Source organism: Gnatocerus cornutus, chromosome 5 (assembly GCF_029298725.1).
Source record: "Gnatocerus cornutus isolate USDA-ARS CGAHR chromosome 5, icGnaCorn1.1, whole genome shotgun sequence".
Classification (NCBI taxonomy): Eukaryota; Metazoa; Arthropoda; class Insecta; order Coleoptera; family Tenebrionidae; genus Gnatocerus; species Gnatocerus cornutus.
The window spans coordinates 9,911,233-9,932,890 of record NC_142237.1 but is presented as its reverse complement, the minus strand read 5'-3'; the positions used below and the strand labels follow the sequence as shown (position 1 = coordinate 9,932,890).

Genomic DNA, 21,658 nt, shown 5'->3' with positions numbered 1-21,658 from the left:
AACAAATTTTGGAACTGGAGAAGAACAAAGTAGAATAACCTCCTTATTCCAAATCTGAAGTTCGTTTTGCCCTATCAGATCCGGATACTCCTGAAAAACATTTTTTACTGTACAAAAAATTATTTTTTTCACTTTTTTTTGCAAAGTTAGAGAATTGCTCGGCAGTGTTTCGGAAAGTCAATTTAATAAGCTTTCCCATGATATTTTTGAAAAACTAATTTCATGTTACAAATTTTGTAGAAAAAAAAATGAAAATTTATAAAAATTCTATTTCTTGTCCTATTTATTTGTGATATGGCAGAGTTGATAAACTAGTCTAAAGTAGTAACGCCATCAAATTATAAGTTACAGAATAGAATAGGAAACGGTTATTTTTTTTGCTCTTCAAGACAATAAAAATCTCAAAAAATTCACATTCTTAGAATTTTGTAACCTAGTGCAGTTATTGAACTACTCGGAGGTAATAATTCCTCCTAATTACATAGTTTTAGGATCAAAATTTCCATTACAAAATTTTGCAGTAAAGATAAAAAAAATTGGAACCATTCCGAACAAAAAATCTCTAAAAATTCTATTTCTTATCCCAATTTTTTATTTTAGCACTGTAGATAAACAAGTCGAAAATAATAAAGCCACCAAATCTTACTGTTCTAAAATCAAAATTGCTAAAGTTACAGAATTTAATACAAAACGGTGGCCCTCTTCAAGAAAATAACAATTCTCAAAAATTCACATTCTTGTTCTAAAATTTTGTAACTTATCACAGTTACTGCATTACTCGGAAATGGTTGCCTCCAAATTCTATTATTATAAGATCAAAATTGCCCTAGTTACAAAATTTTGTAAAAAAATCTAAAAATTTGTCGATCGTTTCCAAGAAAAAATGTCTAAAAATTCTATTTCTTATCCCAATTTTTTGTACTTAAGCACTGCAGATAAACAAATCTAAAGTAATAACGCCGCGAAATCTTACTGTTTTAGAATCAAAATTGTCAAAAGTACGAAATTTTATACAAATCGGTTAATTTTATCGCTCTTGCAGAAAATAAAAATTTTCAACACGTTCTTGTTCTAAAATGTTGTAACATATCACAGTTACTATACTAATCGGAAATGGTAAAGCCTTCAAATTCTATTACTTTGGGATCAAAATCAAGTTCCAAAATTTTGTAAAAAAATCGTCCTCAATTTTTTTTTCTAAAAATTCTATTTCTTGTCCCATTTTTTTCTAATTTAACACACCAGATAAACTAGTCTAAAGAACTAACGCCGCAAAATTTTACTAATTTAGAATAGAAATTGTCAAAGATACGGAATTTAATAGAAAACGGTTGGAGTTATATTTGTTCCTCGAGAAAACAAAAATTTCTAAAAATTCAGACTCTTGTTCTAAAATTTTTTAACTTAGCACGGGTTTTGAACTAGAGGAAAGTAGTAACGTCTCCAAATTCTATTATTTTAAGATCATTAATTACAAAAGAAACAAAAGAAATTTTTAGATTGTTCCGAAGAAAAAAATTCTAAATGTTCTATTTCTGGTCCTAATTTTTTTCTAATGCGGGGCCACATTGTATTAAATTACCTAAAGTTACTAAATTTAATAGAAAACGGCTAAAACTATTTGTTCATTCATTTGAGTCTATTTAGATTTTTAAATCGGGCTTCAGATTCAGAAACAGGAGGGAATTCTACTCTCAAAATGCCCCATTTATTCCTTTTAGTTCTTAGGATGTGGCAGAATGAATTTATTGTGGATATTATTTCAAGCACGCTTATTATTTCCCCTACATTTATCGATCATAACTCAAAATCCGTATAATAGATTTGACAACTGATAATGCGGTGTGTAAACATTTAAAGCAAGACACAAAGTGTGTTCGTTTAGTTCACTCTGACGAAGTCTCTCTCTCCTCTTTCTGTCTGACAAATGTCTCAGTCCCATCAGTTTTCGTGGAAGTTTGTAGGAGTCTATTGATCAAAGTAATACAGCAAAGTCTACTCTTGGTAAACAAATTTAAAACTCTTTTCAAGAAAACTGTAGACAAGACCCATCATTAAAGTTCTGTAAACATACCACGTCTCAATTCAAAAAAGCCCGCATAATTGGGATAACTTGAAACAAAAAAAGTAAAAATAAACGAGCACCGATATTCTCAAGGGTTCTAGAAGGAAACGCGACAACCCCTCATCTTTTAGCTTGTGCGAAAACATGGCCTGTGGACACATTCATCTCAAACAGGTGCTATTAAAATGTAAATTAATGGGTGAAGGGTGAAAAATGTAAACTTGTGAAAGGTTCTGTACAAGCAAAAAGGGGCGTCTAATGAAGTCGTGCGAATATTTTAATGATCTTAAGTTGGAAGAAATCCTAACAATGTATTATTCGCAAGAATGGAGTCATTTCCTGCATTTATAAGCAACCTCAACAATGATTATCCTCGGGAGATTAAAATCTGGCCGAAATAAAATGTGGATAAAACGCCAAAATAAGACCAATCCATTATTCAAATGAATTCATGTTGTTCTGATAATCAAAGAAATCTCGTAACAAGAACTAAATTAATAAACAAGACGGAAACGAGGCCGAACAGAATCCCCTGTTGCGTTTTTCCTATGATTGATAATTAACGTAATCATGAAAGCTCCTGTAAAATCCAGGTCAACGAGCTTTCAGTTTTCGGATTTAACCGCACCCAATCATCATTTTTTCGTAATTAAGCAACGTCACGTTTTCAAAATGCCATAATTGAGTGTGAAGGCGGCTCAGCACAACGAAGAAGACTGTTGCTTTTGAGCAATAATGATGCACGCACGAACGCTTCGTCGATCACCCCCTGGAGCTCACCACCGCGACAAATCACATGTCCCACCGCACTTTTTTGGCGTTTTTTTCTTAGGAAAACGGACGTTCAGCACGTCGAATGGTGACTGTGAGAGCGCGAGCGCCAAGGAGATGCGCGGCGCAAGAGACAGACATCCGCAGCGAGCAGCGTTCACCGCGTGACTAGCTTTGTGTATCCGCCCAACGCGGTGCACCCCGACGACGAGGTCGATAATAGAACGTCAGTGTTACACACATACACGAGAACTACAGCCCTACAAGAGGAGGTCACGGGGAAGCGCGCCGGTTTCATGACACCCAATCAACTCCACAAAGACAAAGGGTTTAAAAGGATATTTGGTTTTACCGATCTGCTGGAGTTCGACCTAGTTTGCTGCGGAAGAAGCGGCGTTCGTGCCAACTTTCAATCAAGCAGAATGTGGCTGGTGAAGAGTTATAGCGTCCTGCTCTACGTTTGGGGAAGGACGTGCAAGGATTATAACCTTCGGGAACGAGCTCGGGATGTCCACGAGGGATAAACTGCTAATCCTAAGGGTTGCTTTTTTAGAAAGAGTTTTGTATTTATGCATTCCATTATTTTTATTACGTATTGTTTTACGCTTTAACCGATTTATCAAATATGTATTATTTTACACAAAAAAATACAATAACAGAAAACTCACTTTCTATGGAGCTCGGAATTTTGATGAGAGCTTTAGGTTGAGGTGTCTGAAAAATTTCCTTCCTAATGAAATTTTATGTGGCCGAGTTCAAAAGTGTCAGCGCAAAAAGCTGATCAATTGCACGAAAATATTTCTCGAAAATAAATGAGACAAAAATATCACCAGCCCAAAAAATATTACGAAAAATTCTCCACATAGAAACATGTTTTTGATAGTTTGGCAGTTTCGCAATGTCATTCTCAACAGGCAGCAGGACTGCCAACCCATTTCATTCATATGTAGTTTGTCATTTAGCAAAGTCGATAAACTAGTCCTAAGTAGTAACGCCGTCAAAATTGACAAAGTTACTGAATTAAATAAGACACGGTTGATTTTTTCGTTCTTCAAGACAATAAAAATCTCCAAAAAATCAAATTTTTGTTTTAAATTTTTTTAACCTAGCTCAACTATTAAACTGCTCGGATGATGTAACTTCTCCAAATTATATTGTTTTAGAGTAAACATTTTCAAGAATACGAAATTTTACAGAAAAGATGAAAATTTTCTGAAACGTTCCAATGAAAAAAATTCTAAAAATTCTATTTCGTATCCCAATTTTTTGTACTTTGGCACTGTAGATAAACAATTCTAAAGTAGTAACGTAGCCAAATCTTACTGTTTTAAAATCAAAATTGTCAAAGTTACAGAATTTAATACAAAACGGTTGATTTTTTCGCTCAAGAAAATAAAAATTTTCAGTAATTCACATTTTTGTATTTTTTTATAATTCATAGTTACTGTACTACTTAGAAATGGTAACGCCTCCAAATTATATGATTTTTGGATTAAAAATGCCTAAGTTATAAAATTTTGTAAAACAAATCCAAAAATTAGATCGTCCCCAAGAAAAACTTTCTAAAATTTCTATTTCTTGACCTATTTTTTTTCTAATTTGACACACGAAATAAACTAGTCTAAAGTACTAACGCCACAAAATTTTACTAATTTTGAATCAAAATTGTCAATAATACGGAATTTAATATAAAACGGTTGAAATTATTTGTTTCTCTAGAAACAGCAGGACTGTCAACATATTTCAAATTGCAGAGCTTCTATTCATATGTAGTTATAATGTTAATGATTTTAAATAAAAAGTAAACTCTGTACATTATCCCCAACAAATCATCTATTTTTATGTAACTTTAACGAAACCAAATTTGTTCATGTTCAGAACAGTCAACATAAGGCAATTATAAATTGAACGAGCTTCTTGTTTGTTTTTCTATAACAACTTGAATAGTCCGATAAATCATCTGAAAATAACAACGAAGGCGGACCAACACACAAAATTAAGTTGGTTTCACAAGAAGTTAAAAAAAATAAATTACCTCTTCAATTATGAATTAGTGGTTGAAATTTTAAGCGCCAGACGACGAAGATTGTAAATAAGAATTAATTTAAGTTTGCATTTTCTGAATTTTTCATGAATATATGGAATTTTGTGTCGTTTATATTTTACAGAGGTAAAATAAAGCACCTACATAATGCTAATGGCATGCAAAATGCAATAATTAATTATAAGTTTGTTAAATATAATTCCAGACTAAATTAATTATTGAACACGGATCAATCATTTATTTACTTCTATGTTTTAAATTATTAATGTGTCAATGAACAGGTTTAATAAATTAAAGACCCACAGAGCGAATAAAAATAAATATAACTTTTATACCACATAGCAAAAATAGAATAAATAAAAATTGAATCGTTTAGTGGATGAAAAGTTTTATGTACAACATCGAGAAAGTTTCCACGATCGTCTTAAAATTTTTCTTTTGAATTGTAAATCACACTTTGCCATTGCACACACTTTGACGATGTTTGTACGAAAAAACTTCAGCAGTGCGGTAAAAAAGTTACATTACACTGGCCACTCGGAAGCCTCAAAATGACATTGTTAAAGAATTCGCAGATGTGCCAGATAAATTTTATATATTGAACTTTAGATTTTATCGGCCAAAAAGCTTTTTACAAATTCCGCACTGTAAGGATTGTACGTCTCTCCAGCAAATGCCGCCTTTGCTTGCGGCTCATTGCTACCGAGGCGTAAAATCTTTGTTACAGTTGCTCGAATGTCAATAACTATTTTTTCCTTTTATTCATTAAGCGCCTTAGTTAATAAGTTATTATAGTCCACATCAGTTCAGTTATGACAATAATTTTGTACCTACCAGCATGTTTACTTTCTGAACTAAATCTACGTAGAACGGACTAGTGAGTTATAGTGACCACATTATTACGACAGAGCAAGTAATATCCGTTAATAACATAACTGTCAATCACACGCACAAAAGTGATTGTGGATAAAACATTATATAGCACTCGTGACTTATCGACATTACAGACACTTACGATTTTATAAACTGCGTGACTGAAATCCTTTAGAAGTCACTTGTACAGTAAATAATAATTACGATCATAATAATTTATTGCGTTTAATTATAATTAACACTACTTGTCACAAATATGATGACAAGAAAATTATTTTGTTTGAAGACATCTGTGCTTGATCCCTTGCAATCACGTGATCGTAATTACTTTTATTGGTTCTATGGCGAGGATGCTATAAAGTAATTAAAGCGTCAAAGCACTCTGAACAAGAAACCTAATAAAGGGGTAACTCTATTTCACGTTTACCTGCCTTGGAGAAATTAGAATTTTTTTAAGAATCTACTAGCAGATTCATGAAATGTAGACAGATGTGGGAAAAGAGAAAGAGCCCTTTTCCCTTTATTTCGGCAAAAATTTACTCAAAAATTCCGAAAGACTCACTTATTTGATCAAATAATATAAATATAAATTGTGGTGTTAAATCGTTTCGTCTTTATTATGACAACTATGTATTTATCTCCAATGGCTTCGGAGTATCAAATATAAATGAAGAAATGTAATTATCTACTCGTAGTTAAAAGAAAACTCGACCAAAATTAGAGTAAACGATTCAATATTACTATCAAAAACCTTTGCCGCAAAACCTTTTCCCTTCACATTCATTTCAAGTTAATTAGCGATTTGTACATACCTATTTCCGCAAGAAAACTGCTGATTGTGTACGATAAAGCATCCAGTACACCATCGATTATTGACAGAAAGACGGATCGCCCACATTATTTTCCGCTGTCCCACTACATTCTTAAGAAATAAAAATGATTTACGACCGTTGTAATGCATTAGATGAGGCAAAAAGGTATAAAATGGGCTAGTTTTTACAATTTTTCGATCAAATTACGTTATCCGAAAACCTCTTCCATGTATTTAAATCTCGTCACACCCCAACATAATTTAAAGTGATGGAAAATAGAGAATATCGTATCTTGAATAGGAAATTCATCGGCGATTTTCACCATTGCACCATGAGATTCAGATCCTTTCAGAGCGGAAATTCAAAATTCCACATACATTTCCTCTCTGTTGAATACAAACGGTCCAAGGAAGAAAAGCTGTGATTCTGGTTGGGATTCAGCGCGCAAACCACGAAAAATGTGCGAACGCAACTGTGTTAAAATTAAAGAGTTGATTCCGCATGTGGCGATTGATTTTGAAATTTTCTGTATTGTCTGTGGTATAATCTCCAATTTGTCAACTGGATTACGCGATTAACAAATGGATGAAACAAGATAACTGAATCAGCCCCTGAAAAACACATTTAACGAATTGCTGTGTCGACCCCGAAACCTTTTGGAGGAAAAAGTTCATTTTTTTCCACCTTGACATTCGGATGATGGAAAATACGCCTGGCAAAACTGTGTCATCTTCAACACCTAAACAAAAACTGTCACAGGAATAACGCCGCCTGTCACATTATTTATACATGCAGAATTTCAACTTTTCTCTGAATATAGCCCCGCTCTTTCTTAATGCAAAAAGGGTTTATTGCTTCGCAAAGTCAACATCGTGCTGAAACCGATATTGGAAGCACACTTTATCAATGTGTAATAACAGCTTTTAAGCTGGAATTTGCGCATTATCGGTTCGGCAAGAAATAAAGTTTTAATAAAGGGGGCGTGACCGTGCATGAAAGTATTACGATCCCCCTAACACTTCCGTATTGAAAGGTGCAAAATATTGAATATTCAATCTTATCGAGTTCGTAATAGAAACTCACCGAAGAGACGTTGCATAAAACTAATTGATAGAGTATTTCAAACGTTTAATAGAAGATTAAAGTTGGAGGTGCGATGATTTTCTAGCTTATCTCTCCTGCAAACTGTGAAGTATAATCAAGATTGTCGGATAACATGACCAGAGTTATGTGACCTCTCTTATATTTAGAATCATCCGCCAACACCTGGCTTCATTTTGATCTACCCTTTCCGATCAATACTCAACCCACACCGAGGGTGGTTCTTAAGATATATACTTCGACCTCTGGGAACGTCTTTAAACAAGAACTCGAATTTATTTGACCCCTTTCTCCGCACCACTGTTGTGGACAATACCGAACTTTAACGTCTCCATAAATCATAATCACGTAATTTCTCCGTTCTGCGTTTATAAACTTCAGATTCCGTAAGCAACTAAACATGCATCAAGTTTAACACGATGGTAATGTTTTATTTCGCGGTTGCTTCCTCGCTGAAAAGTCGATACATCTAAAAGCACACGAGCATTAATATGAATATTTAAACTGTATTCAAGATGAAGTACAACTAGGTCGGTAAGTCAAGGCGAAGATGGAAGGCAAATGCAACAACGTTTGGGTATATTACAAGTGTAATAGCCGCATTTATAGACAAATCCCGGTCTCGGATGTGGATCATGATAATCCCGGAAGCATTGTTGTGCCAATAAATCGTGTCTGCAGCGACAACGTTTAAGATTAAGAAAAGACCCGAGGATTTGCCTGAAATGTTCCACCGTAGAGCTAGCCCAGTCGGGAACGTTATCAGAACGACCATCACGGCGTGAAAAACTTTCCTTTCGCTTTCGTCTTGATGCTAAACAGTTCGAGTCCTTAAAATGTGTAAAAAAACTGTAGTTTTGTTGAGAGTGACATGAGAAAACGCAAACGAATTGGGATTCATTGAGAACAAAAGTGTTTTCTTATCTATAACACAAATTAAGGACGTTTGTTAATAAATTTGGTGTGACAGACAATTTGTCTCCGGTGATTCCCGGATCTGCCAAACGATTTTCCATTCATTTAAAAAGTTTTTAATATCACAGAGGCAATTTCACTTTCTATTAAATTTTCAGCTTATTTTGGCGCCCAAAACTAAGAATTACATACATGGTTCTACACGTTTTAACGTTAAAAACTAATTATTTCTACCGTTAGCTGTTCGCTTATTTGTCAACATATTGTCGATTCAGTTAATCCAGGGATCATCCGGAGATGAATCGACTGGGGACGAATTATCCGTATTCCATGAATTTGTCAGTTTATGAAAGTTCACGTATACTGATATCTAAATTTTTGAAGAACTTAAGATTTGTGTGATATTTTTAAACTTCAAACACTTTAGGACGTTGAACTAAGAAGAAAAACTAAAAAAAGATGAGGATTTTTCTAATAGCCCTCAAGCCAATTTGAATTTTATCCAAATTTTCTTTATCTATAAAATATTACCATAAATTAAGTTTGAAAACTCAGTTAAACTTTAATCTCCATTTAAATTTCATTACACGATTAATTACTCTTAATTTAAAACTTCATATAAAAATTGTATAAATTTTAATAAATATAAGCAAGTACATACATACATATTTAACTCAAATGAGTCTACATAAATTTTAGTAGGTGTTCTAGATTTTGTTAATTTCTAGGAACTAAATTTTAACCGTGCAAATTACCTGTAGGTTGTAAACACTTTTTGAACTTAAAAGCCCTAAATTTAAATCGCAACAATAAAAAAATTAACATTGTAACATTAATCATTATTATGAAAATAAATGTGCGGGCCCATTGCAGATTTTTAGGTTAAAAAAGACATTTAATATTAATTATAACTATGAACTATGTACCCATGTTTAAAAATAGTACATTATTAGTTCTACATTAGGAGTAGAACACTTTTTATGTTGAATTCAGACAATCGCGGCCAAGACGATAGCCGAATCTGGGGCGTAAAACTTATCTAAATCTATCAGAAAACGTCTTTATTTAAAATATAAAAATTCGGCCAACAACTTTTTAACAGTTATTGCATAATTCTTATCAGTGTGGTTCCTTTCTGATTAATAAAAACATTTAAAAACGCGAGATTTATCGAAAAATTTCAAGTGAGCGCTCAAATTAAAATTTTACATGTGAATTTTACATGAAATCACTCCGTACTGTTTTTCAGGTAGCTTCTAAATGACAAGAGATAATAACGTATTTAATATAGCGTTAGAAAGCAGAAATATCAACCTTTATTATGAAGCATTACAGTAAAAATCTAAGTACAAATTTAGAAATTCCATGCAAAAAAAGTATCAAAAATTTTTGAAAACTGTTCGTTCTTCAAAATTTTCATCAGTTTTTCTCAAATATTTTGGCAAAAACTAACTCTACCAGCTACTTCTATAATTCGTTAGAAAGCTTATTTAATTGCCTTTTCAATGATGTATTATTGAGTTTCATGATTTAAAAAGTGATTAAGCAAAACTGAAATGAACAAAAAGTGAAAGCAACGTATACTAAAAAAACGAATTTTACAAATATCTCTAATGTAGCAAATCGGTCTTCGGATTCAGAATCAGAAGACAATTCTACTTTAGAAATGACTATTGATAAAAGCAAGTATTCAAGTCAAATAGGCCTGCATAAATTTTATTAAGTGTTTTGTTAATTTTTAGAAACCAAATTTTAACTTAATCACTTAATAAATTGCTTGTGTGCTAAAAATTGATTACACTTTCGTGAACTTGGTTCTAAAAACCTAAACGTATTTTTTTTATAAACCACAAATAAAAAATATATTAAGATAAATCATTATTATAAAAATAAATGTGTAGCAGATGATGATTAAAAAAGACATTTAATATTTTGTTTATATTTAAAGACAAAAAACAAAAAATTGAAAAATGTAATGTTCAAAACAGTGTTTATAAAAACCTGAAAACAAAGAGTTTTACGAAAATGTAATAAATAGACTTTAAAAAATTTAGTTATGCTTAGCGTGTTTTTAAATTTCAACGTAAATATTTTTTTTCCATATTTGAGAAAAAAGGTAATTCAAAGCTCTCAATATCAAATTGCAAGTCCATTACCAAACCCGAATAATACAATTTTCGCCGTCAGGTTAATATGACAATGCCTAGTACCAAAATGTTTACTTATCTCAAAATGTGAATAGAGTATAAATAGAGAGTTTACCATCATGTAGATTTAATAAGTTATACCTCAGCTTCTTATTTTAAGATAATTTTCAGAACGTGTAATAAATAACAATGAATTCTCCCCCAATGTTTATGTTGGAACCATTAAACAAAATCTGTTTGCAGGATATGAACGGTGGTCGTCGTGCTGTAAATTATACTTTAGTATTATTACAGTTCTTTTTGCTCGCATTTTCCTTTGTTTGCAGAAATGAAAAGAAAAAATGATTGCATAAAAAATATTTTACGAATGGGAAAATAGTAAAAAAAGACCACATAATTATTTATTGCATCATTTATTTTTTATTTAGAAATTTCTTATAAATGCGATATCAACTTTAAAAGCGATCGAATAAAATCTACAAGATTGCAGATACCGACAATAGTATTTTATTTTACATCAAATTATGTAGTTAACATATCCAAAATAAATATTTGATCGGTGATTGAAACCAATATAATGAGCGTCGCAGCAAATAAATAAACATTATTAAACAGTTTGTAAGCGCTACCACGACGTTAAGTTAAAAATCGAATTTCTTGTTATTATCGATTCATGTAGGCACATGAACAACATGAAAATTTTCATGGTGGATTTCTGTGTAAACAAAACAGGCAAGCTAACAAATTTTCCATTTTTGAATAATCGAATAAAAAGCTATCAAATTAGATAGTCTTTATTTCAATCAATATATTACATTACTGACAGATTAAAAAGTTTAAGAAGTTACCAAACTGCTTTAATTTAACAATTTCGATTCCCTTAAGACTTCGTATTCTTACATTACGTATTGATCGAACAATGTAAACGAAATTACCATAAACGAAAATAAATTAATGTTATTAATGCTTAGATTAGCAAAGTACCTCCCCCTAAAATTTATCATCATTAATACCAACTCAATATTGTGTTGTAATTCCACATGTTACCAAAACTTTAGCAAAATATTACCACGCTGTAGAATCTGTAATTGAAAATGTAATTCACTCTCTCCGTAAAGTATCGATGTTACAGAAACATCGCAATATTTTTCCCTTCGACCACGCACCACAGACAAATCTGTCGGTTCTTAAGACGCCTCCACTTTTCCCGTTTTTATCACCCAGCCCACGATAATAAATAGAGAACGTACATAGGCCACACGTCCGGTTTCAGCAAGATGTAGTATTCCCCCGAGTTCCAAATATTTCACGGAAAATTGTAGTTTTACAGTTATAAATACGAAGAAGCAGTCGTTCTCCAGTCTTATGGCGAAAAGAAAAAAAGTGTATTTCATTTTTTCTCTCATTCCCTTGTGTAATACGTTAGCTGAGTAATTACGCCGAGCCCTTCTGTGTTGGAGTGCTTTTTGTGCGCTCGTCCTAATAATTTGTTCGGTCAACAACTTGAGAAGAATTTTTGCACCTCGTTCGATCAATTCGTGCCATATTCTGCACTAATGATATGTTAGAGTGGAGGTTTTAGAGAGCTGCAAGTTTTAAAGACAAAGTCGTTCTCCAACTTTGTTAATCTAAACTCGGTATTATCTATCCTCGGATTATGTTTACAGAAGTTGGAACCGCACTTTAGACGGGAGGAAAAACTGTTATCAAATTTCCTAGGTACTCAAACTAATTGTTTCAAATTGTGCAGCTGAACAGAACCACTCTTCACCGTAAACTTTCCAAATGGAGTATTATTTGTCTCTTACAATTGGATGTTACCTGGAGATATTGAACACGACACGTTGGTTAGTGATTTGATTGTCGGCAGGAAATGATTAGATTTAGATCAGAATCGGAAAATTACCGCCAACACTTTGATAGCACTTCTACTCATCAATAATTAATCACCGGTTCCAACCTGTCTGAAGGTTTTTTCTCTATAATCGATCGCTTTGAAAATTTAAACAATATTTCAATGTCCGCGAAAACCTAATCCACCCACAGCCATTACGAAATTGAAGTATGAAGAAAAATGCTTTTTAAAAAATGCAAGCGATAAATAAACAATGAACTTCCGCTTTTTATCTTTGCCGTTCAAAAAGAAACACAACGGCTCATTTGTATTTAATGAAACTCGCGTCCCACTTACCTTCTAAGGACACGCAGTGTCTCCAAACAAACATTTTTTCTCACGGGTTTATTGATTCATTAGATTTAAAAAATCACTTTTAAAAAATGGTGGAGGCGCCGGGAAAACTTTTCACAATCACTATATCTTTAACATGAATCACTAATGACAACCAAACAGACGGAAACACAATTTAGTTAACCGTCTAAATCCGGATTAGCACCTATGAAAATCGAGAATTAATTAAATCACCACGGATTATTAACGGAGGACAAAGAGTGGTGCACGAGTTAAGTGGTAACCTGTTGTTACTACACTGTAGTAGGCAATCCGCAGCCTCCCGCGATGTGAAGGTTGTCGGCCTCGCGCATGCCAAGCCGCCTTTGAACATACCTGGATACACTAACTGGGTTACGAACGGTCATGTAATATACAACGTGCGGGCCGATACTCCCTTTTCGACTCTTGTCATCTCAAAACTCTTTCACAAGAATCTGGGAAACAAAAGGAGCGTGGAACGACCCCAGAGCATCAATTTTTTCGATTACAAACTAATCCCTCAACAATTTTGGAATTATAGCAGACTTTTGCGAAATCCTCAATAATGAATCTACTAAACATCCGAACACAAGACTGATCCTTTCAGAATTCCCCAGATCCTATTAATAATAGAAGGAAGGTTGAAGCGTAATTCACACCTTCGCTTCGGTTGATAATATCCAAAAGTTATCGTTCGTATCGTCGGAATCAATAACATCTAATTCCACCCCACGATTAACATAATTATAACGTCAACTTGTGTAAAGAGTAATTTGCTTCTCCTTAAGGCAGTTATCCCATTTGTCAGTGATCCTGCGAGAGCACGTGTCAGGATGATTATCAATTCGAGCGAGGATTGGCGGTTTCACGCTCAATGAACAAAATACGCATATACTGACTAAAGGCTATTCCAGTTTGCCGGACAATTTTGTGGACCAAAAAATCGGCAATAAATAAAAGACGAGCGGGATTAGCGAGAAACGGAGAGGAAAAGAAAAAGGATATAGGGCAAATAAATATTTTAAGTTCTCCCAAGGGGATGTATGGCGTCTTACATTTTTTATACCGGCAAAAATGCAATGCAAGGGAAAAAGAGTTCAAAACATTTAAATAAGGGGAAGTTACAACCCTTTAAACGTACAACAGCTACATAAACAAAAACTTGAGTTTGAAAATATTTATATTTATGTTGATTTATGCTAGCAGCAAGTCATTTTTTTTTTGGTAGTAAAATAGTAGTTGCAAAACTAATTTACTACTAAAAATTAATAATTAGTCAGGGGTAATAAAACTACATTCTTCCTCAAATATAAATTCGTTTTATGAGAATGTGCTTTTGTGTAAAAATTGATAAATTGTGGTTTTACGTCAGGAGTAGAACTGCAGTTCTGGCTAGAAAATCCTACGGGCAATGCCAAATATTACACCAATAAACCAGTGTAATAGTAAAGTTTTTAAGGAGCAAAATATCCAAAAAAACTAGAAGATCCACGTAAATCCTCCAATGAATGAAGCATTGAGCTAAATTAAATCTTTAATTCACGTTTTTAATGCCACCTTAAAGTGCCAGGTGTTCGCTTTTCCGCCAATCAATTGTCATCAATCGTCAAATTGAAGGCGAGATTCACTTAATTTCAATTAAATTATGTGCAAATCAGCCTTAAATAAAACATGAACAAATCCTGGAGCACTTGGAACTTTCGATTTTCTTACTTAATTCATTGTACTACATATTTAATTTTGTAAGTGCTTTATCCCTTTGGTTTTTCTAATTCTTTCCGTTTTCTTTTTTCGTTTCGGTTTTCTAAATCCTTTGAACTTTAAATAATTTACGAAGATACTTTTAAAACATTTTCACTACAGCTTACAACATTTGGTTTTATACAGTTGGGGCCAAAGACATCAAAGTCATTTAATTGTCATAAAGTGTAAAAGCATCTTTTATGTATTTCATTATTACTGTCACTTTTGACAAGATTTAGATTTGCACGTCAAATTAACTGTAATGCATAAATTGAACTAAAATTTTTAAAATGTCAATAAAATGATATCCAAAAAGATTTGGTCGTGACTGTATTGTTTATTTTTTCTAAATATTTAATATTTTCTCTATTCTCGTTATGAACAAATATATAAACGCAACATTCATATTTTTATATTTATAAAAAAAATATTTTTGTAAATTTACTTTCAAAAGTATTGAATTATCAACCATATTAATTCATTTTTTAATTAGAATTTTAACCAGTCGCGCTAAATCTAAATTATTTTGGACGTCATCTAACATTTTGGAAATTTTAGTTAAAATATATATATATATATATAATTTTCCCGCGACTGTAGTAATGCTTTGACATTTGACAGTCAAATATCTTTTCTACTACAATAAATTCTACTAAGAAACATAAATATTACTCCTATTTTATTTAATTTTATTTCCGTAATATTCGTATTTTCACAATTAGTAGTGACAAAATAAAAAAGGATGACGTAGAAAAAGTATAGTACGCAACACGGATGTAAGAGCAGTTCCGCACATGTAAAATTATCCCTTTTACGGCCATATTATGTAAAGGGGTTAGAGATTCCTTATCATCAGAGACATTCCAGTTATCAAAGCCGACAAAATTAATGTCACGGCCAACAATTATTGTACTTATCACTTCTAAAAAAATCTATTGAGGGCAATCGAACATGTCATACAATGATTTCGTACATAATCGTATATTATACAAGGTAAACCCAAATAAAGTGCAAAGATTTTAACCACAATATCACACATAGCTATGATGTGGATATTGATTCTGCAAAAAAAATCAAAATTCGAATGGGGCAAACCCCCCGAATTACCCGTTATTTGACGCTTATAGAAGTGAATTTAACCACTGTTTCCCAAAGACTGTAAAAAAGAATCGGATTTGTTTAACTTTCACTTAATTACTAATTTTAAAATCAGAACACATCAAAAATTGGGTATTGCGAAAAGTTTGTTTGAAAGAAATAAAGCCCTCAAAAGGGCCAATCAAAATGCGTTGTCTGATATTGGGGTTAAAAACATTGCACTTTATTCAGGTTCACCCTGTATAGCAAGGGTATTATGGAACATATAAGCGACCGCGTTCGGCACATTATAATTCGCCTTATTCTGATTTTCATAATTATTCTATTTCAACGAATTCTTTCGTTTGAAATCGATGTGGTATGCAATAAAGAAATTTTAGGGCAAAAAGTTAAGTTTTTTAAGTTGTGCGTCGTTTTTCGTATTAATAATTTCAAAAGTTGTTCCCCTGTGCCTAAAAACCTCGGTAATTTGTAATGTCTCCTATATACTTAAAAATGTCTAAAAGACTACACTGAGAGGTAACAAATCCCAAACTGCACATTATACAAAAAGTTTATGACTAATGTATTACGTCTACGCCAAAGCAAAAATTAAAATACGTTGTAACGTCGGTGCAGTAATTAAAAACTTTGAAAGAATGCTTCCATAACCATTTAACAATTTTTCATTTTAACAAAGACCAAACGATCATTGTGTGAATCCAAATTCTGCTGACAAATGCGGCGATCCAAGAAGAAGAGCAGATAATGAATAGAATTAATCTGAAGAGGAAGTATTAAATAAAAGAGAACAGATTAATTTGTAATTAGAGTTAGTAACTCGGTTTTATTACAGTGATTTATTACATTTTTATATCCCATCACAAAATAAGATTCTGTTATAAAAACCTTCGATCAATCATGATCAAAATGGTAACAAGTCTACCATTCTGTTAAAATTATGTGACAATTTTTACACATTATTCCGGATAGAAACAGACAGTGCGTAGGTGTGGATACGAGGAATTCAGATGATAGATGTAGCCCCCGAAATGTCAAAGATATTTTTAACGGTAAACAGATATAGACATCTAGGGATGTAAAAAAGGAGGAGGGATCCACGCCCCTGCTTTTTAATATAAGCGCTCCATAACGGAAATAATCTTTGGCACACAACTATTGGATCTAGAAAATTCAAATTCCCTTCGTTTTTCCTTTAATTGCGAGGTGTCGACGCCGACGAGTACTTTTAATCTCCAATTTAAATGCGAGTAGACGGCGCTTTTAGTTTAAGAATGATGAATAGATCCGGTGGCTGATAGAAACGGATCTTTTTACTTGTAAATTTCAAATGAATGTTAATTGTAACGGTATTCCAAACCGAAAGAAAAATAAATTTATACCAACACAATTGAATGAAAAATCCCGGCGTCACTCGGATCACGCCCTCCGGAGTCTAGACTGTATATTTTCCCAGGATTTTCAATTTGAAATTGTTCCGTGCTTAGACGCGACGTGTTCGATTCGACTCATAATTCTTCTTAAAATTGGACGTTACAACATCTGTTGGAAATTTGGGATGTTAGCGCCGTTGTAATATTTAATGCAACACGGAGGATCGTACGTGATGAAAGCAACTGAAGAGAAGATTAATTTGAAGAGTTGAAACAATCAAATGCGGTTGATGTCGCCTGTGATTTATGCCCCTAAAGAAAGTCATAAAGTTAATGGAGCCGCTTGATGGAGGTTAATTAGAATGTGTGCCTCAGTTGTAGGTAGGCAATTTGTTTTTTAAGTAAGTATATAGCAATCAAACTTTATCATTGTCCAGAGAATGAGAAAAAGTAAAAAGTCCGGACGCAAATAATACGTTAGTCTAACGATTAAAAGAAAAACTATAAACAAGGGGGAAAGTTGTAAGGAAACTCTGAAACTGCGAAGTTGTCTAATTTGTCGGCAGGAGTGGTTTGCCGTCTTTATCTGTTTATAACTCCACAACAACCGTCTTATCCATCACGTAATTTTTGGAAAAAGCCAAAGTACACACGGCGGTGCCTATAAATCCATCATCCCGCAAATTTAGTTTTTTATTGGATATCCGTATAAAATTTAAGGTGATCCGGCGAAGGCTTTTAATAATCCATTACGAAAAGCTTTTTCGACGGTGGGCACGAACAGACATTTATTTATTATTCTTTTTGATGGAAAGAAAGTAAATATTTGGCGTCGCATCGGCAATTTTCGCAGATGGCGCTGTTAATTCCATTTAAAAATTTCTGTCGCGTTTAACATCTCTGTGATTAATTGACTTCCCAGTCAAATCGATTGCTAATTAATTGCGGAAATAACTTACTGTTGGTGATAATTCGCAATGGAAGCAACAGTGCCTTGCGCTTTCTACCACAAAAACATAAAATTACCTCCATCTCTTCCGAACTTCCTCTTCTTCTTGGAACTGGAGCTCTGCTTCTGGTTCGAAGACTTGTCGCACTTTTCTTTGTCCTTGTCTTTATTCTTCCACCGTATCAACATATTCGCACTGTCTACTACTCTCTGGTCAATTCGCTACACTCGCCATCGTTTTAACAGGTTTCTTACACCGACAAACAGCCAACGCTTTTGTTAATTAGCGTTTCTGCTGGAATAAAGGATAATGGCATCTTAATAGCTAAACTCGGGTCGATCTTTCTTAATTAAAGTGTAGGAAGAAATTTCTTAAAGACGCTTTCCAGTGAAAGGGGCGAAGATAATGGAAAAAAACTCGATACGGGTGGAATTAATTCATGGTATGGGGAAGTCTGACTTTTGGAAATAAATCTCGACGATCTCATCGGCCGAAATTGAATAGTTAATAATAAAAACTAGGACCTCGTACGTCACTGTCAACGTAATTGTTTCCATTAAATGTTAAATTGGTGGAAATGGGTCACAGTGCCCGAAAACGCGGAGGGACATCGAGAAAGACGTCACCGAAGTCGTTAATTACCAACAAAATAAAACGTTTTTGTTTCGTGGGCAGAAATGATCGGCATGAGGCTTTCGTGGAGCTTCTCTGTGTAAATTTAAACAATGTTGTTTTTTACAAAAAATTTATTTTTGAAATGTCGTTAGAGCGTGGGCTGGGCGGTCGGTGGAAAAAGCACTTTTGCTGCAGATGTAGCAATGATTTTCTTCTCTTTTTTGTGGTGTGTTGGTCTGCGAGGGGAGAAGACTGATTGTCTTTTGTTGTTCCTCCACAAAGACCTCATGTTATCGATTTTTTCTGGCAGTCACGTACCGTCCAGCCAATTGTCTGGGTGCTAATTTGGTAAAGCACCTCTCGGTGTGATAATGCAAATCAAGAACCGCTCGAGGAAAAGTGTGGGTGTCATGACAGATCAACCTAAGAGTGTCTTTCCCTTTGTGTTTGAGAAGGAAGGGCACGTGTCCCTGACAGAATCAATAGCGGCCACATGTGGGCGTTTAGGCCTGCAAATTTGAAAACATTATAAGAAAAGGTAAAAAGTGTCCATGGTCCGAAGTCCCGCCTGGTCAAGAAGTGTGAAATGGGTGATACTTACGCGGATCGGGGGCCCAAGTGTAGGTTTAATATTAATAATCAAAACACAGTGTTACGATTATTAGTAATAGATAGTAAATAAGTCAGAATAGATTAGGAAACACGGATTATTAGCACAGTTAGGTTCATTAATTATTAGGTCGGATCTTAGGCCGTACGGTAGTCCGTTGTAAGTCACAGTAGGCCGAGAGCGAGAACAGGCACCGATGCAGCCACCTACTAGATTACAGCATCCGAATGACGTAACTGCAAGGATAATCGATAGGAGCGCTGCTGTCAGCTAGCGGAATCACTTGGAACTTAAGGGGTGAACGCCCTACCATCACGCCCTTTGCCCGGGATAAAGCAGGACGCGCTTTCAGGACTCCTGCGAGCAACACCCAGTTGCATCCACACGCCCAACTCGTATTGTGTTGACTGGGAACGATCATAGTTCTTTTCCAACTATTCCCCAATAAAAAACTGAAAATGTTAAAACACCTGCTCCACAAACAGCAGAACCAAATCGTGTTCAAATAAGAACAGGAGAAACGACGAACTGTAATCGAATGGGTAACAGGGGCAAGAACATGAAAATGAGACTTTCAGACTGAAATATTGTTTTAATTCCTTCGTTGGCTTTATCACGCTCATGGAATTGCTTCTATACCGGATAATGCGATCATAGAAGGGTATTTTATGATAGCCATTTTATTCATTAATCGCTCCCCTTTAACTTAAAACGATAGAACAAAAAGCGAGGCTTGAAAAATTCAATGGGACGTGCGAAAATAAGAGGAAAATTACGCAATTTGCCTAATTTAATCATTTTTATTTCCATTCTCCTCTTCGGAAAGGAACGGTGAAATGAAAGCTCGACTCTTCTAGTGTGCAGGAAAATAGATCGCGTGAATATTTGGTTGCATAACTTGTACAACGTTTCGAATTTTAAACACAATAAGACATCAAAACGTTGGGCGTATCCACCTTTTTTAATGAATGCAAACTTTTATCTTCGATGAGCGTCGTAAATTTTGGCGTATGTAAAGTTCGGATAGTCGATTTCGCTTTAAAAATGAAGCGAAATACATGAACAGTCTAGTCATTTTATGAAATACGAGTTTATGGTGTAACGACTCGGAGGCATTGTACCAAGTTACGTGTCTAAAATTGTTCCATGAAATCCAACTCCGGGCACATGCTATAGGCACACCAAACAATTACATCATCCGGTTATGTTAGATCAGTGGCTCTCAAAGCACCGGGACCCGTTAAAGAGCTGGAGGGGTCGCAAGGCCAAAATGGAGAAGTTGATCTTCTTTGGCCAGTTCACGATTTTTCTGCTTTGGTTTTAGAAAGCTTTTCTTTCGTGTTTATCGTGAGGTACAATATTACAAAATTGTTTAAAATTAATTTGCATTTTGCAATTTTATATTCACTTAGAATTTAATATTTCAATCATCCATTCTTTATCTTGTTTCTTGTTCCATCATCCACATTGCGTTATATTGGTATACACAACAAATAAAAGAATGAGGCTCTCAGACGCTCAATAAAACTTGATGCATTTGCGTTTTATTTTATAAAAAACGTTTCATAAACAAACAAATTCTTACGTTTGATTACTGCCAAATACAAAAAATATGTTCCAAAGTTCGACAGTCCGAAAAACCTACAATAATTTGAGTTCTTTTCTAAGAAAAATTTAAACAAAAAAGAAAGCAAAAATAACTTCCAAATGCATAATGGGTTTCCTGAAATTCCACGTTATAAACTGTTACTGTTTTAGTGTCATCTAACGTTGTCTTTATACATATTATACAAATTTCCCCGGTCGTGGGCGTAATAGCTATAATTTCCGCTCATCTTAATAGTTCAAAAGTGTTGCACAGCGTGCATTTACAATGCAGTAACTGAACGTTACAATGTTTATCTCAAATCGTCATTTGCTTAGCGGTTTATTTACATTTAAACGAAGTTTTATAGTTTTTGAAACCGCTCAGTTACAAACATGAATTTGTCGGCACTATCTACCTACTTGAAGTATTTATTAGTTTAGTTTTTAGATGCTATCAATCAGTCGCTTGATAGTCCTTGTCACAAAATCGAGAATTGAAGGGAGCTATTCAAGGTGATAAGACAGTAATACGCCAGTACTTTTGATAAAAATTTTATTTACAAATCTAAGTACTTACAATACATAAAAATTCTTAAGTAGAACATAGTAAGTATTATATACTTGTAAAAAGGTCCTAAAGACAACACAACTTAAAAATAGCAACTTCAATTCAAGATTTGTGAATTCGAGGAAGAAACCTTGTCGCTATTGCACATTAAAACCAAATGGCACATATTAATGTTAG

The 21,658-nt window shown here is 33.9% G+C and overlaps 1 protein-coding gene across 20 annotated transcripts in view; it reads right to left on the bottom strand.

Moving 5' to 3' along the window:
• LOC148174301 (uncharacterized) overlaps positions 1–21,658 on the bottom strand; it is a 107,508-nt gene that overhangs the window by 73,062 nt on the left and 12,788 nt on the right. The gene's annotated exons all lie outside the window — the stretch shown is intronic.